This window comes from Microtus oregoni, unplaced genomic scaffold (genome assembly GCF_018167655.1).
Source record: "Microtus oregoni isolate MIOR12 unplaced genomic scaffold, Mior012 000000F_ref0000247, whole genome shotgun sequence".
In the NCBI taxonomy this organism is placed as follows: domain Eukaryota; kingdom Metazoa; phylum Chordata; class Mammalia; order Rodentia; family Cricetidae; genus Microtus; species Microtus oregoni.
In genome coordinates, this window is record NW_024543059.1 from 10,448,197 (window position 1) to 10,475,853 (window position 27,657).

Genomic DNA, 27,657 nt, shown 5'->3' on the forward strand with positions numbered 1-27,657 from the left:
CATCACTTAGGCCAGGAATATAATTCATTCAGAAAAGTGATTCCTCACAAACATGAGGACATACAGTTGATCCTCAGAACAAAGATAAGAATGCTCGGTGTGGTGGCATGCTCTTAAGACCCTAGCATGGAGAGGTAGAAACATGAGGACCCCCTGGCCAGCTAACCCATCATTATTGCCCAATTAGTGAGCATCAGGCTATTGAGAGACCTCAGCTCTGAAGAGTGGCTGGGTTGGCACGAGGTTCATTGGAGGCCTCTGCATGCATGTGCACGCATTCACTTGTGCAGACAGCCACACACATTTGCACAACTATTTTAAATAAGTAAATGAAACATAAAGCACGACCCTGCATCACTCAGAGAAAGGCTAGATCAATCACTGAAACGAGAAGTTGGAAAAACTGATCATTCCAACAATTCAGAACGATTGTGGGTCCATTTCTCTACCGTGGTTACATAGAAACTGTTGGTCTTTAAAGCATACTTATACTGGATTTTCAAGTGACACATATTAACCTCCAATGTGGTCAACACGGAGTTTTTGTCTGTTTGTTTGTTTTGGGGGTTTGTTATCATTGTCATTGTTGTTGTTGCTTTAAGGTGGACATCTCCTTAAGTGATGCTAAAGTGGTAAATTTCTATTAGATAGCCTCACTCCACAGTTTGGAAGATTTTTTTAAGGAAAAGAAAAGGAGAACTGTGGCTGTGGTCTGTACTCCAAATGAAGTGGACCTGGTGCCCCTCACTGTCCATCACCCTCCCTGGAATGAGAAAGATATTTCTCAGTTGATAGGCGAGAACCCTATCCACAGACTCATCTTGCTTGGAATCTGTATTATGACTATCTAATATATTCAATCACATTTCCGTTTCTGGGAGCAGATGAAAGGTGGAATGCCTGGGTTTCAAAATTAATTCCTTTTATTCCTTTTCGAGACAGTTTCTGCACTGCAGAAAGGTATCTAGGCTCTCTGCTCATTTCTTATTTATAAGCCAAACTTCCTGTCTGAAGCATCTCCAGTTCTTCCCCAAAGCTAAAAAGGTTTCAAAGTAACTGAAGTCTAGATTTTTTTCAAAGTGCCTAGTGATTCACTCCTTAAACTCCCCATACTACTTTGAAATTAATTTAAAAAGAAGTCAGTATTCCAAGGTTAACTTCACATACCCAGCTCTGTGTCAGAATGGCTGCTAGCTCAATCCAGTTATTGAAATAGCATTCTGATTTCAAGCAGTGGAAATCCAATCCAAATCGGCTTATACAAAAGAAGAGAGAAGGAATCAGAGAGACAAGAATCAATGTCTCCTACACACATGTGCATGTGTGTGAGCATGTGAGTGAGCATGTGTGTACTGGGCATGTGTTTTATTCATATCTGGTTTTCCCTGTGATTTTTCATCTGTGTTTCTCTGCTACACATGTGGCTTTTTCTGCATGCCTCTGTATATATCCATAAGTATCTCCAGCTTCATCTGTCCACACAATGACCAGAACAAGAATGCTGTCTCCTAACTTCTAATTTAAAACATACCAGGAAAAGATTTTGATACTCTTCCCAAAGCCTGTGATGTTATCATTTTCTATCTCTGTTCCAAAATCATAGTTTAAATAGAGAGGAAGAGGAAGGAGAAAGAGGAGGGAAAAGTATGGAAAGATGGAGGAGGAGATTAAAGCACCTAAGACTTCTAAAGGAATAGTCAGACACTGGGAAAAACAGTCTAATGAGTAATCTTACACTTCACTTATTACCAACCATATCCTCAAAATACACTAATGGCATTTTCATTTTATACATATCACATTTTAAAACAATAACCACTATTGCAAAAGATATGCAAGCTGCAATTAGCAAAGATGTCTTAATTGCATGGTCCAAAAAATAGTTGTAAACTATGTATAGTTTTATTTGACAGATCAAAACTTTTCTCCTTGAGCTTTCAAAATTGAAAACTCTGTTATTCTACCATGTACAATCATATGTTAGTTAAAATAACCACTTCATAAAATATGGTAGCTTCTTGCTTTCTTAACTATGGAAGTGTTGAAGCTCATATTTGCCTTGGAGTCTCAGGTTAATCAGCAATGTTTTTCCAAGTATGGTCCTCTAGAGAACAAGACAGCTTTATTATAATACATTCAAACCATGACAAATCTCATCTATTTTCCAAATTGTTAAACTGGGATTTTTTTTCCTGTTTTTTGTTTTAGTTCTGGGAAGAATGATGCCAGATGAGAGAAGACATTGGGTGACAAGAAAACTAAACTCATATCATCATGTGATCTCTGCCAATGGGTCCTTCATCTAATGTAGATTTGGACCTCTTTCTGGAGCCATATCCAGTGAACACCATTACAGCTCACTGCAAAACCTAGAAGTGATGGATGTTCTCCTTGTATAGACACACACGTAGACGCCTTGTGAATATGTGAAAGTTATATTAGGAAAAACTAAACATGTTCCCCTTATAGACACATGTAACCACTAATAGCACGAACTATCTTTACATAAAAAGAATATTTGTTATAACAAAAAGTACAGAAAATATAAGGAAAACCTTTCATGATATGATGCTATATGGTAGATTTTTCTATTTGATAAGATATTTGTAGACATTTGTATAAAATTAATTTTTTTCCAACTAACAATGGAGTGTTAGTTGTGCTTGTTTTCCTATACCAAGAATGAAAAGTATCCTCTGAATCCACACACTAATTCCTTTATGCTCTACATGTTGCAAACTAATGACCTGTCCCCTCAGTTCAGGTACCCAAAACTTTCAGTACATGAGGAGCATGCAGCCACCCACTTATCCCATTGCCTTCTCCCTCTCACTCTTCTCTGTAAGTTTACTCATTTGACACAAGAAGAGATCTGCTACCCTATGGAATCTGTTAAAACAGTATAATGTGTACTTTCCTTTTCCTGGTAGCAGTTAACATCACTGAAGAAAGGTGGATGGTGGCTAATGAGGGTGTTCAAGGGAGAGATAGATAAGCTATGATTGTGTATCTGTGGTAACCATTCTACCAACCAAGCCCACAAAGAATGTTCACACCTACTTAATACATTCTTGACGTTTCTAGTATGCACTTAAGATACTCAAGAAACTTACTTCTTTTCAATCTCACTATAATCCCAACAAAGACTCCCAACAGATAAGGCATGAAAGGTGATCTAAGGCCAGACTGTGTATAGCTACATCCTAGCACTATGGGCAGAGACTGTATCTAATAAATTTTGACTTCTCCAAATAACTAATGCTGTACTTCATGCACAATAAAGTTTAATGAGATTATGTATTTGCTGAATCAAATCATTTCTACTGAAATTAAATGTGATCAATAAAGGATGAACTTAATTCTATCAGTGAAAATTTATTCTCTACAAAAAGCCAACTTTCATCACACTATGTGGAGGAATGATTACATGTATGCAGTTACTGCTCATAAAAATTGGTTCATCATGCTTGAAGAATTTTTATCATGTATTTACTGTACATCATAGGGTCTAGCAAGTTGTTTTCTGAAAATTTATTTTACAGATAAATGTATCCACATGCAAAAACAAAAAAAAGTGCACATAAATATTTGCTGCATTCTCTTTAAAAGAAAATAAAGTCAACAGATATGTTTATTACTAAAAGACTAGTTAAATAATAACTAGACCACATATTTCTAACATAACAGATAATGTAATTTTCTTGGTATGAAGCAAAATGTGCAGATAAACTGAGATCATAAGAGTTCACACCAATAACCCCAGCATTCATTCAGAAGAATTGATACAAGTTCAAGCCCGGGATATATAGTTAAACTTCAGGCCAGCCAAGACTACATAACATGTAAAACACTATCTCAAAACAAAAATATATGTGCATGTGTGTGTATGCACATATAGACAGACACCTAGATAGATATGAAAGTTCTTCAAGAAAAAAAAGCAGTATGAGGGAGAAAAATAAATTAAGAAAGAATGTATCCTCAGAATAATATTATGTCATGTTGTATGATAATAAACAAACCCTGTTGATATTTTCTAGAGTAAAACCAATGAAAACTAATAGTCAAGGACTTAGAAACGGGGGATAGACATTTAATATTCAACTCACTGCTCAAATTTTTATTCTATGTTAGGTCCTTACATTTCATTATTTTAAAGCATTAGAACAGAAATAAATTTGTACTATTACAAAAGTAGAAGGGGCCTCAGTGACCATCGCCTCAGAAGGAAGAGACAACCGTTGCCTTATTATGTGTCCCTGGTCACACAGCTATTTAGTGACAGAATTCCAGCTGAGGCTAAGTTCCTTAAGTAATCTACAAGCTACGTGTCATTTCCTGAGCATGTACTGCATGCAAGCAGTTAGAAACATTATCCCAAGCACTTCAGATAGAATATCTCGATTTTTTAAGAACCCTTCTAAGAACATGCTGGAAAACTGGTTTTCATTTTTCAGGGCTTTGTAAAAACTGAACAAATTCTCTTCCAAGTGCAAACAACATGAATCGCCAACTAGTTTACACATATGAACTCTTATCTCTTTTTATTTCATAAAGGGAAAACATTTCTATTCATCAATAAGAAAAATGAAAAACTTGCTGATCATCCACTAGTTGGTATGTGTCAGTCCTGGCATGTTAACTCTAAATGACACAATTCCCTGAGCCCATTTATAATGTGATGGAGTAGTTTTGAAGTTTTACAATATATGAGTTAGCTAGTACTTTAGAAAATCAGTATGATTTCTGTGTGTTCCATGTACCTCTTTCTGATTCTGAAGCCAAAATCTCTTTATCAGCATTGACTACTGATGAGCAAACCTTGGCTCACTAAGGGAAAATTAACACTGAAAACACTGTAGAGTTCAAGTAAAATTCTGGGCACACAGAGCTTCTTCTCTTTTGGAAGGAATTTAAAATTCCCCAAACAAAAATCTTAATGTTGCAAACTAATTACTGTGCATCTGCTACAATAATTACTAGATTCAGTAATTTTCAATTCAATTCTTTTAAAATTGGGCTTCACAAAGCTTCCAGTGACAGGTATTTTAGTTCATGACTCAACTTAAATTTTTTTCATCCTCAATTGTATGCTTCCAATTGTATACATGGACAAGACCACAAGAGACAGGGTCTTCTCAGATCTACAGTTTTTCAGTTTCCAATATCCGGCTCTGGGACCAAGCTAAGCAGATTAGTTTTATTTCTGTGTTAAATTTCTCTTCTGCACAGTATATCTCTTCTTAAAAGACGTTGTGTGTGTGTGTGTGTATTTATGTCCAAAATTGGGAATCAGATTCCCTAGAGCTGGAGCTTGTGAGCCACCTGACATGAAAGCAAAGACCTGAATGTCAATCCTTGAAGGAATAGCAAGGACTTTTAACTACAAGGACATCTCTCCAGCCTGAAAATAGCATATTTTAAGTAGGTGCATGCATATACAACTCATTTTTCATGAAAATTATATAATGTCAGTTGTTTTTCTATTCCAGAACTTGCAGCCACTGTTGTCACACGTTATCTTGTTATGTGACCGTAACACTACACCATCTTCAGTCTAACCATGATCATTTAACGAGTGCAAAAAATAAGAAAGCAATTTCATAGTCTTCTATACTTCTGTGCAGTTACTTCATTCCTTTGTATGTATCCAGACTTCCACCTACTACCATTGCTGGTCTCTGCTTGTGGGGCTTCCTATGTTTACCGTACTGCAAGTCTGCTAGTGATGGATTTGGTTCAGACTAAAGTAATCTGAAGAAGTCACTATTTCGTTTTCATTTTTTAAAAATATTTCCTTTAGTATGGAATGCCACACTGAGTTTTTTTTTTTTCACATTGCTTTGATGCTGTGGATCTTGCATCATCTCACTGATGACATTCTTTCTGGTGACAGTTCTTCAGAGTTCCCTGTCTTTGTCCCTCTATACAATGTATCTGGTGTCTGCTGGCTTGTTTTCTCTTCATCTCTTATTTTGTGAAATTTGATCATGGATGGCCTTTGAAGAGTTGTCTTTGTTTCTAATTCTAGGAGTTTTTTAAGCTTCTTGAATTTATCTGTCTAAAGCTTTCATAAATTTTAAAAAATTTTGGCTGTTTTTTATTTAAATTGTTTCTATCCACACCCAATGCTTATTTTGTTCAGGGAATACAACAGTACAAATGTCTTAGCTACTTTCTCATTTCTGCAATAAAATGCCCTGCCAAAACAAATTATGAAGGAAGGGTTGGTTTTGACTTATCTATGGTTCCAGAGGGATGCAGTTGTCATAGTCAAGGAGACAGGGCTACAGGCAGGGACACACAGCTGCAGGAGATTAGTAGGACTAGTGTTCAAACATGTGCACCTATGGGGGACATTCTGTATTCAAACTACCACAGCAAATACTGGACAACTTGAAGTTGTCCCATAAGTCACTTATATTCTTCCATTTCTCTTGTTGTTTTAGTTTGGATAGTTTCTATCTATTGCTGTGTCAAATTCATGCAGGAGGAAGATGTCATATCTGCGGGTGTAGCTCAGTGATAAATTACTTGCTTACTATGTGTAAGGCCCTGAATTTGACCTCCATCGTTGCAAATATATATATATATATATATATATATATATATATATAATGTTTTATATAATATGTATTTGTATATTTAATATGATATATAATATATGTATATTTGATATAATATGCATGTATTAATCTAAAATATGTATAAATATTTTAAAGAGTCTGTCAACAGGCTTACTAGAATATATGTGTATATGCTGCGGAGTAACAACATTTTTAGAACAAGAATGCTCTGACTATAGGCTAACACATCGATAAATAACAATGTCATATTGTGATATCAGAAAGGCCGGACTTCCTTGGTTGAGACTTAGAGTTCTGCATCTTGGAAGATTAGGTTCCAAACCCAAAAAGGTTCCACTAATGTATTAGCTCTGGAAGTTAGATAGATTGTTCTCCCAATATCTCTCTTTTCATATTTCTAACAGAGGAAATGCGACCACCTCATCTCCAAGTTGTGTTTCATGAGTTAATACAAGCAAAGTACCCAATGCCTTCATATAATAAGATCCCCTTACAATGACAGTGTTTCTTGCTCTGTTCATCAGCACATCCTCTTTCAAACAATCTACTAATTAAGTATTTCCAATGGCCTCTACTTTTTATTCGTAACACACACACACACACACACACACACACACACAATGCCCTGTGAGAAACTCCATAATGTGCAATCAGTCGCCTAACCCACTTTTCTCTTCTCCCAAGTGTCCACTGTCAGCTATTATAGAAAATAGATCCAATATCCATCACGTTTGTTGACTGGGTAGCAGAATTTTGAGGGGGAGCATGTTTAGAAAACATAAATAAAGCAGAATAACTGTGCCACAGAGTACACGAGAGGAAATGGGGAAAACAGGACCAAGGAGGCTGCACACGGGCTTCGGCATACCAAATGCTCTTTCTTTGCTTTATCCTGGCTGGAAAGAGTTAGTGTACAAGTATTCCACAGTGTCTCTGAAGTTACCACCACTCTACCCATTCAATTTTAAATTTTATTGTTCTGTTGGGGACATTTCAATAATATTTATTACAAAGATATGCTATGAGATCATTCCAGAACATAAATGCCCTCTTTCTAATATTTCATAAATACCTTGATATCGACACAATCCATTATTCTCCTAAACAAAGATGCTTCCTGTTATAGAGTGCTGTGTTTCATGCTTTTATGTATATATTCATATTTCACAGAGTTCAGGACCTAGTTTTCACTGACTATAAATGTCCTGATGACAGGGAAAGTGCACTATTCGTGTTTTCTTCATTGCAAGTGAGCAGCTAACACACTCAGATAATGGCACACTCAAGGGTACTAGGTACTCTCCGAATGAAGGGAGCAGTATATTAAATCATTTAACTCTCACAGAAACCAAGCGGCATAAGTATTATTGACATGTCAGCATGGAGGGGCGAAGTAAAGTAACTTGCTCAGGATGACATAGCTGTGAGCAAAAGATCTTCACCTGGAGTGTCCTTAATCAGTGTCCTGCTTCTGAGAGTTTCTTCTACTGAAATGAACTCCTGAATTACAATCTAGTACAAAAAACCACTAACTTAACCAAATGATGTATTACTCAGGAGAAAAAAAAACTGAGACCCAAGGGAAAAAGTATCTCGTTCAAGGGAATGTAGTTTCTTATTCATTAAGTTAACACAAGTATACAGCCATAAGCATGTTCCTTGTATTGAGCTTAGAGAAAACTAAGAACCTCCCACAGCCCCGGATATTAGCTTTCCTACGCGGACTCTCTCCTCAATGCATGCCAGGAAGGAGAAGTCAGGTGGGAGTTCTGAACAAAGATTGCAATAACAACAGAAGGAACTTAGAGAAGGTAAAATGAAGGCAGCTGATAGATCTCAAACAAACAAACAGAAAGCACTTGTGAGGGGTTGCCTTCACTCTTCATGCGATGGAACGGCTTCCAAGGTGTTTCGTCCACAGGGGGAGAGCTTGTTTGGCAGAAAAGAAATTTACATCTCTCCAAATAAACAGAATGTGTAGAAGAGAATGACCCAGAAGTGGGAGTGCATAGCTGAACTTTTGATGAGAATGGGAGAGCATGGGGGAAAGAATGGTGAGCTTGAATCGAGCAGAATCAAAGAACCAAAACCAATCTCATCCATCATGAGCAGAAACAAATGTTTACCTACCCACAGTCTCATTGCTTCCCCTTAAGGTGAGAAGTTTCAGGCAGTTGACAGCCACCTGTAAACAAGAAATGAAACACACCATTTGAGACTCTCAAACTGATGTGATTACCTACGGCAGCTATTAGCCGTACTCGAATTTCAGGGCCACTAGAATGGTCAAGATAACAAGGAGACACTTATGACCAGAGGATGTGAACAAGAAGTCCAGGCCTACAATTGTGTCAAACACACACACACACACACACACACACACGAATCAGAAAGTGTTCAGAATCTGTTTATTCAGACCACCCCTCACAGCTGCCGCCAATACACACATAAGGTTCTGAGTGCCTTCTGAAGTCAACTTTTCTATACATAAATTCCCCTTAAGAAAGCAGACCAATGATCCTTTCTATGGATTCTGAAGAAAGAGGGTGCATGAATACAAGGGTCCAAGATAGAAACAGAATTTAGTCACCCTTCCTCTTGACCATTTCCTGCAACCCAGTACAACTTCTGCAAGCATTTCTACCACACTCATCTCAAACTTCCCAGCATCTTCTTGCCCGTCTTCTGATGGCTAAGAGAAACCTTAGGCAGGAAACACATCTACATCAATCCAGAGGAGGGTAGCGCCTGTCAGAGCACAATATTTGAGACGACGTAAGAGGATTTTGCCTCTGCTACAGATCCTTGTAGCCCTGTGTCAAAACGTTTTAGACGCTTTGTGATTTGGAACATGCTTCCTCCCTCAAGGAAAAGCTGGCGAACACAAGCTTTGACAGCCATTTTTTCTTCAATATAGCCACGTACCTTTGTACACATACACCCGTGGGTCAATTCATTTCCCAGTTTGATCTCCTCCCTCGCTTTTAAGCCAGCAAGGTCTAAACAAATCCTGTTCTTATTCTGTTTCTTCTAATTTGCCTACTTGTTAAAGCTCTACATTGAAACACAGAATGAAAATTCCAGTTATTTTCTTTCCATGCCTCTTCTTTGGATGGCAGGAAAAGATAAGTTCTTCAGAAATTGTCAACACCCCACTGCTGTTTGGTTTCAGACTGGTGATTCTCTGGGATAAGGTGGGCAGCAGATGTGAGACTGGGTATCTAATCCCATCTGCATTACCCTTCAGGACGCCATTTTCACTATTGTTATTGCCAGCATGGTTTGTAGTCTTATCTCCTATGGTTTTCTTGGCTGAGGAATTGTTCTCATAAGATGCTGGTAACAGTAACCTTTATGGAAATGAGTATTTCCAGATGAGATACTTCCTTACAGATGCAGGAACTATTAATAGCATAGTGTTCAGGTCTATATATTCACAGATAAGCCATTTAGAAAAGTACTGGGCCCCATTAGAACAAAGGTCAAGGGATTTCATTTAGCCTTCTTATCTCCATGTTCATAAATCTCTGAGCATCTCCATGTCAGGAACTTTCTCCTCCTCATAGCCTCTAGCATGTTGAAAGATTTTTATTTCTTCTGAAACCTTTGAGTATAATCAAGGGAAAAGTACACTATTTGGAAAAAAATTGTAGTCTAGCCAAAAAGAATCATGTCAAGAAAGTACAGAAGTCTAAATAACCCTGAGGACAATGGGAAAATGAGTTTTTCAACATCTCTTCCAGACATCAAGCCAGTGTCTACTATACACACATACACACACACACACACACACACACACACACACACACACCACCACCACCACCACTCTAGATGTCACAGAAATTCTGTTTTGCTTCTTTTACTCTCCACTGGCATCTCTAACTGAAATTTCTGCCTCCTGGGATTGTAGACCAGAGTTCTGGAATTCTGTTCACTTTGTCACAGAGAATTGAAACACACCAACAAGCAGATAGTGCTCTTCTGGTGTAGACTGATCCATGGTCCTACCAGTCACTTAACTACTAAAGACCATTGCATCTAGCCAACAGTAAAGCAAATAATAACAATAATACATTCAAACATAGCACCATCGCCCATCAATCTGCTTTCCTCAAGCACGCCGCTAAATTATACAGAAATAAAGAAAAAAGTGGCTATTGTATCTTGTACCTTACAAGGTGACAATAGACATACAGGGGAAGTTATCTTTCCCAGCCATAAAGTCACTCTTCTCTAGCCGGAGCTGGGGTCGGAATTCCCTAACTGTGTCTTGAATGAATTCTGACCCAAACACTCTACTGCCATTCCAGAGGGCTCGTTGTGAGTTTCTAGTTCTTGCCCACATCTTCAAGCAGCAGTCTTGATTAGAGCAAATAGTGAAGAGTGCACCTTAAAGTCAAACAAGCCTACAATTGAGTTTCAGCTCCACCCCTTACACAGAGTTAGCTGGCCACTTAACCTCTCTCGGTATGCTTCACTAGTGGCAATAAGATTTGCAATGGCACATTCATGAAGAGCCATATGGAAACTCATTCTTCCTCTAAGTGTTCCCTTTCTCCCCTGCCACTCTTCCTTGTCCTCAGTTCCACTGAACCAATGACTGTCAGTGTGATGCTAATGAAACAAATCCATTATAATTCATCTGAAACTGAACTCATTTATATAAATTGAGGCTGAAGGGAATGCTTTGCCCAAAAACAGACTAATGCAGAAGCCAACACCTTGAGGATATCCTCATCCTAGTCAACTGACAAGTAGGACATGGGTGTGGGTGAAGATACAGGGTGTGGTTGCAATTTGAAACCAGAGTAAAAGTCAGTTTTCTAAATGCTCTTCTAGATTGCAGTACTGACCAAACTTCAGTATATGTGTGAATCTGTTAAAATGCAGACTTAAAAGACAATTGGTTGGTCCTGGAAAAAGCCTGAGATCCTTCCTTTGAGTTCCCAGATGATATCCAGACTGCTGATGACCCAACAGTATGTTGAGCAGCCAGCCCTGCAGGACTCTCTAAAAGGCTTGTGTTAATTACTCGATGAATAATTCATCTTCAGTGTACCCAGATTAGCAGAACATGACCAACTCATTCCAGATCCCTGTCTTCCTAGGAGGATAGTTTGCTTGGCCCCAGGCTGAATACAGTCATTTCCATTTGTAGCTTTTCTCAGGAAGGGTCCTGCAATTACCTAGGTTTTATTTATCGTTTTGTTTTTTTTTTCAATGCTGAATTCACAGCAAGCTATGCTCAAGAATTAGTTTGCTCTTTTTTGTAGCTGGTAAAGTGAAGGAGAAATCCAAGAACAACCCAAGAATACAGATCTACCATCAAGCTACAGGCATTAACTTACTATGAGGGGGCAACTGTTGGTGTGCCCATGCCACAGCTGCCTCACTGTTGGTTGACATTTCTTTGGGAAAATAGATTTGAACACGAGAGTATGAGAGACTGGCTCCTGTTGAGGGAAGATGTTTGTTCATTCCCAGTTGTTCTGACTTGAAATAATCACACAGAAACTACATTATTTGCAATATTGTTTCGCCAATGGCTTAAGTGTATTTCTAGCCAGCTCTGATATCCTAAAGTAACCCATCTCCATTAATCTGTGCATCTCCAGGAGGTCATAGCCCACCAGCAAAGTTTCAGCAGGCTCTAGCAGAGGTGTCTGCTGGTTAAATGGCTTCTCTCTGACTCTGCCTTCTTTCTCCCAGAATTCAGTTTAGTTCACCTTCCCCCCTCCAGCTCTATTCTGCCTTGTGAAGACCCAAAGTAGTTTCTCTATTAACCAATGGTAATAAAACATATTCATAGCATACATCACCTCCCACATCACCCCTACTACTTTTTTTTTAATTCAGCCTTAGATACTGATTATAGCAGAGTGGGGGTGGGATAAACGAAAAAACATATAGTTATCATTTACTATGTTCTGTGTGGAATGCTTTGCATTATATATTAAAACACTCTTAAGATTCTAAGGTCAATGCTATTTAGCTCATCTTCCAGGTGAGAATCCACCACATCAAGAAGGGTTAACCAAACTGGCTCACACTCCCACAGGAAGAACTGTTGAAGCAGGCTTCAAGGTGAATGCATCTAACTGTTAGCATCTCTTGTTTCCAGACACAGTGCTTTATGGATGTGCTGTGTCAGTCAGTGAGCTTGCACAGGTTGAGCGGATTGGCTGATTTATTGACAGATTGGTTGATAATGTTGGCAGGGATCAATATGTCTTTTGGCCAAGTCAACCCACAGCTGACTTTTATTGCTTCAATTTGGCCTATAATTGATGTGACTTTTGCTCTCCAGCCAGTTTGTGAATTAGAAGAACTCAATTTGAGCTCATATTTCACTGGAATCTGCCACTCAAAGCTTTATAAAGAAGGCCTCACTTGTTGAGCTTGGCATAAGACAGGAGTTCTGAGAGAGGAAACAAACTTATTATCATCTTTGAGATACAAATGCATTTGAGTTTTTCTGGTCAGTACATTCCGACTAAAGACCAAAATTAGATATATGATCCAGCAAAGGAAGAAAGAACTAGAGCTCAGGAATAAAGAGAGCACAAATCTGGATTGTGTTTCTTATGGAAACGTAATGTGCTATTCTCATTCTCTTCCCTGTCCCTGGTTCTCTTCACCTCTCTCCAGTCACCACCCTCACCTGTACTTTAGTTTCTTTCCTGAAATCTCACATCACCAATGTGCCTGCAACTCTGTGTTGCCAGGATGCTCACTGTGCTTCCAATTCTCCCCGCCCACCACCGTGACAGCATCTGGTTCAAACTGTTGAGGAGAAAATGTTGCATTCAGTTCAGTGTCCATTATAATTGAGAGCTGACATGTATGCAAGCATTTACTCAATGATTTCCAGAACCCAAGGTAGCAATGGGACTTGAGGAGATATTTACAACCAAAGGGACATGCCTATAGCAAATTCCTGAAACATCTGCCTACCTCTGGGGATGTGAAGAAGGACACTTCAAAGAAATCCCACACTATCTCAGAATTGAAAAATAAATGGTTATTTATTTAGGGGTAGACTCACAAATCAGAATATTCTGCTTGAACGGAGAACAGAAACCAAATCCAGCAGCTGGAAAGAGAGTGGACGCATGCTATACATCGGCTTATATAGTATAAGAGGCCACGCCCCAGTGGGCGGGTAACCACAAACTGTTAGACTTCCTACATCAGGGATGAGGGTGAAATAGTCACAATCTTCAGATTCAAAAGCAGAACAGAAAAGATAAAAGTCAAAATAAAAATCCCAGCAAGCATTTCTGTTCTGTGGGGTTTTTTTTCCCCTCATTTAAACAAACTCTTTTGCTTCGCAACTGTCAGACTCAGTCATAGGGTTGATTGAGTGTCAGACGAATGTTCCACGGGTTTCCAGTCCCTTGTCAGGAAAATGAACAACAACACAATCAGTATATGATAACCTTTCCCCCTACTCTCTGCTACCATGAGGGCCTGCTGTGTGTTAGGCTCTAGAGACGTGTTCTGCGTCTAGCAAAGCTAGTATAATCATATGAGGAAGAGTGGATGCTCCAAAAATTATTCTACCAGAGAAGGGTTTCAAAGCATAGTCATCTGCTCCCTGCCCCATATGGCCTATGATGGGCCGTGGGATTCCAGTAAGAGCATAGAGGAGGACCTTACGGGTTGTGCCTAAAATGTCCGTTTCTAGTCCTCACCCTAAGCAAACGGACTTGGAAGCTGTGTTGGTCATCTTTACATCTTTATATACTGACATACCTGCATGAAGGGAAGAATCCTTGGTTTTGATTTGTGGTTGCAGAGTTCATGTCCAGAGTCAACTGGCTGCATTGCCTTGGGGTCTGTGATAAGGCAGGGGACAGATGAGGGAGCAAAGCTGCTCACTTGGTAGTCACTTGAGGAGAGGGAAAGAGGGGAGGGCGGGAAGGAGAGGAGAGGAGGATCTGTGACAAGGGCCTCAGGAAACACTGCCCTTTGAGGAAACACTGGCAATGACCTACTTCCTTCAACTGTGCCCCCTCCTAGCAGCACCATAAGGTGGGGACCATGTTTCAACTTGTGGGTTTGGGGAGTCCATTTGAAATCCCAACCCTAGCAGGAGCTCAGAGTGAGAGACCCAGGAAAAGCTATTTGAAAACAACACCCCAGGTAAGCTTTGTTCTTTTTCCCTTTTTAGTAAAGTCTTTGAGAAGCATCAAAGTGAAGCCCTGCAGTAACCACAGAGAAGAGAGACTTAAGAAGGACAAGAGACTCCCCCAAGGAGTGATAGTTGAGTTGAGTGTCAAATGTATACACCAAGAAAAGAATGGTGCTCTGAGAATTCAAGGCAGAGAGAAAAGGAAAGGCCAGAAGCACAAAATCTTGACAAGCTCTGAGGCTCAGTAAACAGACAATTGGTTGAATCTTATAATTCTATATGAAGAATGGGAAGGTTTGAACCTAGAGCCAGACCAGAAAGTTACCCTGTATACAAACCTGAAAAGACAAAAGATTCCAAGAGTCCGCTAAAACAATTTCTCCAGCCCAGCATGGTGTATCACATCTGTAACCCCAGTAGAAGCTACAGAAAGAGGGTTGCCACTACCCCGAGACTAATCCCAGCCATAGTGTGAAGTCCTATTGGAAAAAGAAGAAAGAAAATGAAAATAAGAAAAGAGAGAAGGAAGAGTAAGAAGAGAGGGGGAAGGAAGGGGAAAGGAAGGAAAATAGACAGAAGAGGGGAGAAAAAAAGAATACTCCACAAACACCAAATCCAACACCAGAGTCTCTAATTTAGAATTTTTTATCACTTCTCTGGTGTTCACATAGCCTGCTACTATCCTGACCTATAAAAAGCCCTCAATTCTCATTCAGCATGTTGAAATGAAATAGAAACAGAAGGCCTCATTACATCTAAGGCTGCTCTCAAAAAGGAATGAACTTCTTGAGTTACGACCTGAGCAGTCTTACATAAAGTTGGAGAGGAACCCTGCAAAAGTGTCCTTCTACACGCTCCTGAAAGGCTGAGCAGACGAGGATGCCTTCATCTGAGACACCCGCCTTTCCTGCGCTACTGCATGGCCCTAAACTCACCTGTTACACAGGAGAGGCAAGGGATCTCCTATGGTCTCCCTCCTAAGACCCGGCATTTCTGCTGACCACAAGTCATGTCTCCCTTCCCTTGACTGCTTCTGCCCGGGATTTAGTTCGACAGCTAAAGTTTTCCAAAAAGAATGTAGAGAATCAGCTCAGACTTTGGGGAATACCCAAAGAGTAAGAGCATCATTTTTCCAAAAAGCTTACAGCATCAGGTGAGATCTCTGGGGGATGGCTCAGAGAGTAAGATTCATGAAGACCAGAGTTTGCGTACTCAGAACCATGTAAAGATGGACACAGTGTGAACATCTGTAATCCCAGCCCTCCAACAGGTGGAATAAAGAGACAGGAGAGCCTTTGTAAACTCAGGGACCAGCCAGTCCGTCAGCGCTCAGCTCAACGGGAGACTGTCTTCAACAGGGTGGACAATGAGGACAATCCACATTACCCACTGACCTCCACATGCAGGCTGTGGCACATGCATGCCCATTGTCACACACATGAATACACAAGTGTGTCTATGTGTATACGTGCACGCATGCAAACACACACACACACGTTTTTTAAGTACCCAGAAAAGTCTGCTTGGCTGTCTTCTTTTCTTCCTTTCTTCTTTCATTCCTTCCTTCCTTTCTTCCCTTCTTCTCTCCCTTCCCTCCCTCTCTCCTTCTCTCCGTCCTTCCTTCCCTCCTTCCTTCCTTTTTCTTCCTGTTTCCTTTCAATAGCAACAGGCCGCACTTGCATTTAGTACAGTCACCTGAGGTGTGATTGAGAGGAAATCACTGCTTGTCGTTTCCGGCTCTGTGGGAAACATCATCCAGTCAAACTTAACTAAGCCTTTTATTTCCTCCATTTGCTCCTCATCAATTGCAGCCTGTCAGCCCTCAGCACAAGCCCCAGCAGAGAACCCTTTGCCCTGGCACTCTGCATAGAGCAATTGCTCCTGCCTAACAGATCAAATCTCCGGGTCATTTTGTTCTTTCTCCATTAGAAGAAGCTCCCTCCCAGAGCGACATGCCAGCCCTGTTTGGGGACTATTTAGAGCGAAGTAAGGTTTTGTAATTTCCTGCTTTTGCCTCTCTGTACCTTCCTTACCCACCTCTGCCACCCAGAAGCACCACAGGAAACCCCAGCTTCCTAAGAGAAGCATGCAATTTTCCATGTTTCTGACATTCTCTCTCACACTTTGGAGGTTTTTCAGAGTTGGCATTTGGAACAAGCGCCATTAGCAGCTCACAACAGCAAGGAGATGAGCATACCCAAGGGTGGGCCGGACTTCAGCATGCCCATGAAGGATAGGGCTTTGAAATTTAAATAAATGAGACTCAACATCAAGACAGTGAAGGAATGCTGAAGCCACTTCTTAATTCCTCACAATGTGGACAAGACGATATCTCTGCATTGAAGCCACTTCTAATTGAGTTTTTTCTTTCTTGATACCAAATGCATTCCTAACTGAGTGTGTGTTTGTGATGCTTGCCAGGCATCTACGGAAGTCACTAATATTTGATAATTAGTTCATACCTCCTCTCGTCCTTATGTAACTCTTCAAAATATATTAGGTCACTCTTGTGGGGGAGGGAACCTCTAATATTGTTCTTCAGATGCCAGTCACCTTGATTTTGCTATTTTCTTATTGTTTGTTTGTGTTAGACAAGAGTCTCTCACGGAAACCCTGGGCTCACTGAAGATTAGACTATTTCAGCCTCCCCAGAGCTGCGATCACAAACTCACACAAACACATCTGACTCTTCTCGTGGGTTCTGAGGTCTTTGTACTTTAACAGAGAGCATTTTCCCTTTACAGAGTGTGTTATCTTCCCAATCAAATTATCCGTGTTCAGGATGTTTGAAACCTAGGACCTAGGGATGGATAGAGACTGGATTTGTGCAGCTAAAACCTGTCAGCCTATTTGTCTATCCCCCACCCACTCACAGATCAGATTTTCAGTGAGTGAGAGTCAACACCCCATGAAACATGACTGCTCTAGCTGCAGCTACTGCATTCTCCATTCCCTGATTTCCTCCTCCCACCCTCATTGTTTCAGCCTGCCTGAGTCTCCTCTGTTCTTAAACTTCTAGCCATCTTGGGTAGCTAGACATTAGCAGAATTAAAGGTCTATGATAATGGACACCGTTCCCTCCTTATAATCAGCTCTGGACCACACCTCTGATTTCCATGGTAACATGTTAATTTTAAAGGGGAAAATATCACAAGGGCCCCTCCTTAAAACACCATCTTAAAGTGGCCAAAGTCCAGGTAGCAGGGACTCACTGAGACCCATTATTGGCAGTAATTTCCTCCAAGTAAAGATTTATATTTAAGACTTTTGAAGAATATTCTCTAATCTACTCTGTTATGTGATTTTTGGGTTAAACGAATGGAGCCTGGGGTCTAGCTCTAACCCTAGGTGAAAACATGACATTCTAAAAGAGTATGAAACAAAGAAAAGAGAAAGATTATAGAAGTATGAAGATACGTTTTGTTCCCACTGTAAAGATGAATCCAAACAAGTCCCTCAGTCACCAAGTCAGGAAACACAGCCCTCTTGGAAAGCTGTAATTCAAAAATGAAAGAAGTGTGGTGCACCTGAAGACATCTTTACAAGCTGCAGCTCGTCCTCTGAATGGAAGACATACATGAATACCACAGATGCTTCCTCAGTGCAGCTATTAATAGACCCTCGCTGCTAAACATGTCTGCTTTCTGAGTTCAATCTCAGAATGTGTCACCTTTTCCTTTCTCTCTTTCATCTTCCTTTTCAAACACAAGCCAAACCATATGCCTGTTTGCCCTGACATGGGGCATTTTCTCTTCCCTGACACCTTTCACAGACCCACTGCACAGCTAACTGTTCCCAGTCTTCCATTGCAGAGCCTGCCTACCTTTTTGACCTCTGGCTCAGGAGCATAATTTTCTCCCCTTCTCTATCACCTCCCTCCAGGAGTTGCCAAGATCTCCAACCTTGACAACCCTATTGTTTTCCCCTCAAACTCTGAGAAAATTACGCTTCATTTTCTTTCTGAGCCATGCTTAAATTCTTTTATACGGAAGACTAAGACCCACAACAGAGGGTCTGTGTACTCCAGTAACAATTACAACAGTCACAACCCCACCATCACCCTGAGATTCTGTGTGGTGTGAGGAAAAAGAGCCAGAAGAGGAAAACACAGTTGTCCCTGTTTGGCAATGGTGATCTTCAGCTGAAAAAGCATGCCTCCCCTAGGGAACTCTTAGAAAGGGGGTAATGCTTTTTACCCTTGACAATGAAGAAAATAAAGCTATGAATGAAGGAGGCAGAGCAGATACAGGAACCTGTCCTGGCTCTGATGGTCATGAGAACAGAAAAAAAAAATGCTAAAAGCAAAAGTCGGCCAAAGGTGACCCTAGGCATGATGAAAAGGGAATGTAGAAAACAAAGACAAATGCCACAGTGCAGATGGTAGCCCCAGAAGCTCCAGAAGCCCCTAGTCAAGGAGAGATTAACTTGTCTCTTAACAAAGGTGTGGACATTTTTACCATTATCTGCCACATACTCCAGTACAGAATGGGCAGGGGAATTATCTGGAGGTTAACCAAATGAGTAATTAGGATGAAAAGACAGTCTACACTTGCCCTTGAGAATTCCTTGGAGAGTCAGGAGCTGTCCTGCAGATGCTTTGTGCTCTTCTGGGTCAAGAGTGACACCTGCTGGCTGGTCGTGGGGAAAACCTAGGATTCATTTTGCTAGACATTTATCTGGGGATATTGCAATACAAATAGCTTCTAGATCGGCATTTCTCAACCTGTGTTGCATAACAGATATCCTAAATATCAAATATTTGCATTACTATTCATCACAGTAGCAAAATTAGAGTTGAGAAGTATCAATGAAATGATAGAAAGATTGAGAACCACTGTTCTCGATGGACATGGTTATGTTTTAAATAAATACTGAGCATCTTCAAAGTTTGGTCCCCATGTCCAGATTCTGATTCCATGGCTAAAACTGTTTCTAGATCCTAAAAGAACAAAGGAAGTGTCTAGAGGTTAAGTCACCATGATAGGAAGGTGCCACAGAAAGAAGGCTGGGCACAAAGAAGTCTGTCTTGAGGTCAGCATCTGCCTCTTTGTAGACAGAGAACTTTCAGGAGATTGTTTCTTCTGTTTCTTTGTCATCATTATTGTTGACTCTGTTTTCTTTACCTTACCTTCCAGTTTTACGTGTTAGAGTAATATATTTTACTATATATTACATGTAGAAGCCATGAAAGTAGAAATGGATCATTATCAAAAAAAAGGGGGGAGCTACAAAAACTTTCAGGGAAAGTGGGTGGAACACAAATGATATGAACACGGGAAAGGGAATACTGAAAGTGGAGAGGTTTGAGTGGGAAGGGAGTTAGATGAGTGGATAGGAGGAGTGATAACCAACACCAAGGGAATACAAAAAAAGTGATATGGAAACTTGTTATTTTTAAAACTTATTAAAATTGTAATTAAAAGTGAGTTTGAATAGATATAGCCTACGTGGGTGAAAAATGTTCTTCCCAGAAGCCATAGACAATGATGGTAACAATGATGATGAAGAAGATAATGACTTTTGGCATTTTATTATTATTATTATTATTAAAATTCCAATTGGTATGGGATACTAACTTGTGTGTAGTTAGTCAGGGAGAAACCAAAGGCACCCAAAACAATATAGGTTACTGTCATTGCTTTTAGCTGCCCACAGAACATGATAGAAAAACCCATTGCCAAGAGGAGAAAAGTTATCAAGAATCTTACCTTTTGTAATGTCTGTGAGTCACAGTAAGACCATCTTGGCAAGATTACAACCGCATAAATGTTATAAGATTAACCAACCACTTTCTGACTGGATTTGAGGTTCATTTCATAGGAAGGAATTCACATCTGGTACTTTAAATCTAGTCAAGAGCACATAACTGGGGAGATCATCAGCTCTAGGGGAAACTCAACACTATTATCCCCTATGTAAACACCTGGTATAATGGACTTCTAAATACCCATGTTTATATCCATAGATTGGTGCTACTCTCCTACTTTATAGGAGAAGTGTCTTATTGTCGCAGGTGGAAGTTAATGAAAAGACTCATATCTAGTTAAAGTGCTAAAAAGTGACAGAATATTCAAACCTCAGTAAATAATCTCCCACCCATCCATATGCAAACTATTCTAATTGAACGCAGTAGTACACACACACACACACACATACACACACACACACTACACACAAAAAGCGTAAAACTATGAGAGGGGTTTGTTGGAAAGAAAAGGGGTTCAAGTTGGATGGAAAAGGTAAATGGAGCGATAAACGACTAAAATCTACTATAAACATAAATGAAAGTATTAAAGATATACATATATTTAGTATGTGCTAACAACCATACTTTCAGATACATCTGTCTATATAGTTATCTGCTGCCCCTCATGAAGGATACTTCCAAGAACCCCATGGATGTCTGGATCCATAAATAATACTGAACTCTGTGCATCCTATGGTTTTCCCTCAACACAAATATCCCTGAGAAAGCTTAATTTATAGCTTAAGTACAACACAAGTTTGATAACAATGGCTAATACAAGAGAACAATTTTGGTGATATACTATAACAAATGTCCTTGAAAACTTGATTTTCTTATTTCTGGAATTTTCCACAGTATTTTCTGACCTCAATTGATTAGTGATAACTGAAATCTCAGAAAGTAAAATCATACTTAAAGAGACTACTTAACAGGCACTGCGGGATGGTAAAAAAAAAACAAGCCTACCAAGAGACTACTCTAACAAGAAACACAGGTACAACAAAGGGCCTGTGCTTTCGGCCTGAAACTTTTCCTCAGCCTCAGTACTCCCTGAAACTTCCAGATCTCATGTCACTTTCTCAGGACACCTACCCTCTCCCTCACCCCAAACATCTTTCCCCTTGTGATGCTCTGAAGACATGTTCTATCATCCTTCATAAACACAGATGACACCAGACAGGAATCAGGTGTATGAAGAGTTCAACTCTCAGCTCTCCCTCACTGAACGGGATCTCACGGAAGTCTCCAAACATCACTAAATTAGATATGGCCTTCTGAGATGTGCAAAACACCTACTTTCTAAGGTTTTTATAGGATTCAATTAAAATGGTATGTTGAAGAATGATGTGGGACTCCCCTCTGTATGCTGTGAATATCATTGGTTAATAAAGGAACAGCTTCGGGCCTATAGCAGAGCTATAGGGGAACAGAGCTAGGTGGGAAAACTAAATGGAATGTTGGGAAAAAGGAAGTAGAGTCAGAGAGAAGCCATTGATCCCCACAAGACAGAACTTTAGCAGGTAAGCCACAGCCATGTGGTGATACACAGATGAATAGAAATGGGTTAAATTAAGATGTAAGAGTTAGCCAATAAGAAGCTAGAGCTAGTGGGCCAAGCAGTGTTTTAAATAATATAATTTCTGTATGATTATTTCCAAGCTAAGCGGCCAGGAACTAACTAACAGCCTCCTCCTACAAAGCATAAAATAATACATATAAGTAACAAATGGGACGTCTTTGTTTTTGCTATTATTTCTGGAAGTGTTAACATAGTCTGTTCCTCTAGACTATGAACTTCAAGAAAACCTTGTCTCCCTTGTTCATGACATATCCATCTAAGCTCAGCATCACATCTTGAAACTTGAGGTTTTGTCTGTAAAATATCCAAATAACTACAGTAATAACTTCATAGAAATCTTAGTCTACTTTCTCTGGGTATAATTATAAAACAACTACATTTCTTTGGTTCATGATCATGTTGGCTAGAAAATTCAAACAACATGACTCCAGCATTTTAATGATATCCTTCTGACTATGTCACAGAGAGCTGACAATCTGGGAACCATGGGAAGAAAGAGGACAAGCCTATGGGTAACCACACTTCGTAACAATTCAGTCACATGGAAATAATTCCAATCCTATGAGAACCAATTAATTCATTTCAAGAGTGGTATCCTATGACCTAACCATGTGCTACCAGGCCCCTTGTTAGAGATCCATCATTCTCAATATCCTTGCATAAAGATGATGAACCTCAACAAGTCTTTGGGCAAGGAAAAACACCTTTCCACAGTCATAGGCACAGTATAATAACTAAAGATGGTTAAGTCTTCAGTAACCAGTAATGAATTCAGTCGACATAAATAAGCACATAGGCAAATATTCAGCTGATATTTCTATTGATATGATTAACATGATATTATATGTTGTACAATTATTAATTGATGATGCTATGTTCTGTTATTATTACTATTAGGCATAAACAAAGTATTCAGTGGTAATTAAATTAACGTGAGAATAAAGAGTGTCTTTCCCAGAGAATGATACCTGAACAGATCTTTAAAGGAGGGAAATGGTAAACCAGGCAAACTCCATTCACTAACACACCTTTGGTCATTCCCTAGTAAAGTAGAAAATTCTATGTTCCATCATGGTTCTTTACAAATAAAGATAACCCAAGCATCAGGGAAGTTTGGGTACCCAGGAAAGCAGAGATTAAACCAGGATCTCAAACCAGAAAAGAGTCTGAGAGGAGGTAAGCATGGATCAGGGGTGGGAGGAGTTAGCTGAGAGGAGGTGGTGTGGATCAGGGGTGGGAGGAGTTAGCTGAGAGGAGGTGGTGTGGATCAGGGGTGGGAGGAGTTAGCTGAGAAGAGGTGATGTAGATCAGGAGTAGGAAGAGTTAGCTGAGAGGGGGTGGTGTGGATCAGGGGTGGGAAGACTTCATTGGGTTGTGAAGCCAAAGCTGCCTTTCACAGAAGCAAGTGAAACGGGAATGCTAAGGAACTTGGTGTTGCATTCAGTCCAGGCTTCAGTGTATGGGCAGGACCGGAAAAAGCAAAGATGGAGAAGTCAGGCGACAGATAATGAAGAGCCCTGCAAGCCTTATTAAGCAATTGGGTTTCATCCAGTAGACCTTAGAAGTAATTGAAAGATTTCAAAAAGGTGGAAAGGAGTAATATGATCACATTTACATTTGAGATGGCCATTCTGGGACAGCCAGGCAGTAGCAGGAAAATGAATTAAGGGGCTTCTGAAAGAGCCCAGACAGGCAATGGTCACAGCCTGATTGATTGCAGGAGCAGTGATGGGAAAGGCCCGAAAAAAATCAAAACATAATCCAAAGGATTTAAAAAGTCATTTGATATAGGAAGCACAAAGAACAGACAAGCCATAATTCCATTTCAGTAACCAGGTAGGTCATGGCTCCATCTCACTAATACAAAAATAAAAACAGTAAGTTTGCAAAGGGAAATGGGTCAGCATGGACTTGTATGACTTCACTTGGAGATTCTATGGAACTTCTGGCAATCCTGTTCCTTGCCATTAAACAGAATGTCACTCATCATGTGCAGGCTCCCTTCAGGCTTATAGTCATCCCAAATCACTGTCTTTTCATTTTTGCCGAATCACATATGACTGCCACTGGTTTCCTCTCCTTTCCTGAAGATTCCCAGGACCAAGTTACCTACTTTGCCTAGCTTTGCTTTGGCCTTTAAATCAGACTGTTAGACAAGCAAGTCTCTAGCCAGCAGTTTCATGAATGGAGCTGAAGCTCGGAGAAGAGAGCTGAGCCAGAAGATGACTCTGGAGAGCGATCAGCATAGAGCAGGCATGACGGCAACAGTGAGAACAGATGAGCCCACCCAGGAACACTGCTCTGGGTTAGATGATCTGGACACAGATGGAAGCCTAGGAGACAAAACTACGGGGGGAATTGCAAGGCAGAAGAAAAAGAATTGGCAAATGAAAATAAGAAGTCTCCAGAAACATATTGGAAAAGTGTGAGAAACGGAAGGCAGAAGGAATTGAGTAAAGAGTGAACAAGAAGTCAGAAGCCACAGAGATGGGGAGAAAAACCAGGGTAGTCTTCTTCCATTCTTGGCTGGTTACTTAACAATCTTAACTCAAGTCTCAGATGTCTTAAGTACACATGTTCAACCTGTGATCTTTGGGCCACACACATCATAATACCTAAGAACACAGCTCAACACATTTGTTGACTGCAAGTTATACGGCAGCTGAAGATGAAAGTGGAACTCATTTGTATAGAGAAGGGTATGTGAGAAAGGATGTTTTGGAGAGAAACCCATTAGAATGTTCAAATACAGTAAGAGAACAGTTTTAGTCTTGATACCATAGAAACATCTATTTTTGTCTGAACACACTTATTAGGTATCTAACTGTAGGAACATACTCAGCCATTACTTAAATTTGCAGTGTGCCGTGTTGCCCTAGGTGACTACTCTAGACACTTGAAGGCATAAATTGCGTTTCTGCAAATGGTATTATTAAATATAGATGTCCTGTTTCTCAACTAATTCCACCACCTCCTCCTCAACTCCCATGTGTCACCACATATAGTCTTGTTTTCCTCTCCTATAATGAAAAACAGTCAAGGTTGTCAAGTGAGCATATGCTATGAGCTAGGCTCTGTGTCAAATGCTTGGTTTAAATTTCTTCTAATCAAATCATGTCCATCCTTTGGGTCTCTAAAGGAGATGTCTACTGAGTTCTTGCTATGGCCCAGGGTTTGTTCTGCACACTTTACATCCCTTTTTCTATTTAACAACCGTAACAAGTAGGGAATGTTTCCGTTAAGACTCAGTAAGAATAGCAGAGGACTGCAGAGGTAGGCAGGGATTGGTTGATGAGCCTAAATCTGACACAGTTGGAGACCTGTTGTTATCACATCTGATGCTGGAGTTTAAAGTCCTTAGATGAGGTTGCAGGGAAGGGAAGATGGATGTGAAGAGGGGAGAAGAAGACCAAACTGGAACCCATGATGGACCAGGACCCATATCAAGTTTTTTAATTCTGATATTCATGTTATGAGAGTCATTCAGACAAAGACTCTTCCTCTTTGAGTTAAATAAACACATCTGGCCCAGAAGTCATAAAAGCTAAGGGAAGACCCAAGGAAGAGTAGTTAAGTTGCAGGACTGATCTCTACCTCCCCCAACCTGGTAACCCAAAAGAAAGCTATTACGTGTGAACTATAAAATAGCAGATTTACTTGTACCTTGTTAATCTCACCAGACATTGCAGGAGTGATACATACACTCTATCAGGAATGCTGGAAAATGCATACAATTCAGCCCGGTACAGCTGAAACACAGCAAAGCCCCTGCAGATATTCCGAGAGTAGACACGAGTGTGTACTGCCATCATCAAACTGAGACTGTGCTTACCTGGGCACCAATCACACTGCAGCCTGTGTTCTGAGTTGTCATGTAGTAACAGATCTTTATTCCACTTCAGGAAGTTCCAAAATGATTAGGAAACAATAAAACACTTTGATCTTCTCAACCCCCAGTTAATCCCAATGCAGGGACTAGAGAGAAGATTCGGCAGCCAAGTGCTCTTCGCAGAGAACGGGAGGCCTTCCCTTTCTGAACAGAAACAGGGGAGAAGTGGATTGGATGGCAGGGGGCAGAGGGAAAGTGGGAGCAGGGAATGGAAGGAGAAGAAGTAGGGGAAACTGTAACTGGGATGTAAAATGAATAAATAAACATAATTTTAAAAAATTTAAGAGAGATGTGAGGACTGACAATGAAAATCCATTTGTCACTTAATACAAAATAAATTCTTCCAAGCAAATTTCTATGTACTTAATTATGCATCGAGAGATCTTTGACTGAACTGTAACTTACGATGTAAATTTTGAAATAAATTTTATCATGTAAAATTTAGGCAAATTCATGTTTAATATGAATTTAAACATACAGGCACAAAACCGAGAGTTCCCAGAGGCAACAGATTTTCTTCCAGACCAAGAAAATTTGTGGGATACCTGATATTGCTGAATCTTCTTCAGAGGCTGCAATTGGGCCCAGATGTTGCAACTTTGTCTTTCTGCATAATGGAGAAAGGCAGCTATAGACCAGAGGAGGTAAGTTACGGCCTGTTATGGACATGAATCTATATGAAATGAAAAGGAAATGGGCAGCCTTGGTCTTGCCTATTTCGTTGATATGTCAGGAACATTTTAAACATAGCCTTGCAGGTGGTGCATGAGAATAGAAACCAGAAATGTACAGATTAAATTTAGCAGCAGATTGGATCGCATTCCCCAAGATGTTTGCCTCGCTGCCTGCTCTCCTCCTCCTCCCCACTCAGGCTGCAGGACATCTAATCAGAGAAGGCAGACTCCTAGTGAATCCAATTAGCCATGGAGCACCTCTTGTGAGTTAATGGATGAGAAGAATGGAAACAGACGTGACTTTTGCACAGAAGTAGCCCTGAGCGGTATGGGAAGGACTCAGCGCCAAGCCAGGCAGCACTGCTCCACCTCTGGGGATCAGATATTTCTTTCTGTGCGACTGTTTGGTACTAACTCTCCTTCCTTCCAACCTGGCAAGACAAAACTAGATTTTCTGCAGGGCTCCTGTAAGTCTTCAGCGCCGAGAGAATACATAGGCATATACACCAGGGTCCTGATCTGGGTGAAGACACAGTTTTCTTCGGATACATGTGCCAGGCACTGTGTTCAGCCCAGCTATTTTTCTGAACACTGTTTCTCTCAAGCACACTCATGAACTGACTTCATGGAACCCAGGACTTATCACCACCAACAACACTTACTGGGTGCTCACGTCTCCCTCATAAGAGGGAGCCCCTTTGGAATTTGAACTCCTATGTCAATGAAGAATAGGTGTCTCTCCTCCTCCTTCCTGATACCCACGTTCTGAAACATGGTCCTTCATTATCTGTCCAGTCAAGTCTGTGCTTATCCCCACTCCTTGTGAAAAATGACTTGTCTCTTTCTACTGAGGCTTCTAATAAGGCTTGTTAATCCCAAATTGAATTAATACCAAAATATTCATTAAGAGGAGTATTGGATAAAAAGCACAGTATTGCGGCTCTGTCCCCTGAGTATGAACCGCTGCCTTATTACCTATGGGCTCCATCAAGTGACTTTTCCTGAGGGGACAAGTACAAACCTATATTCAACCAGATTCACCAATGAC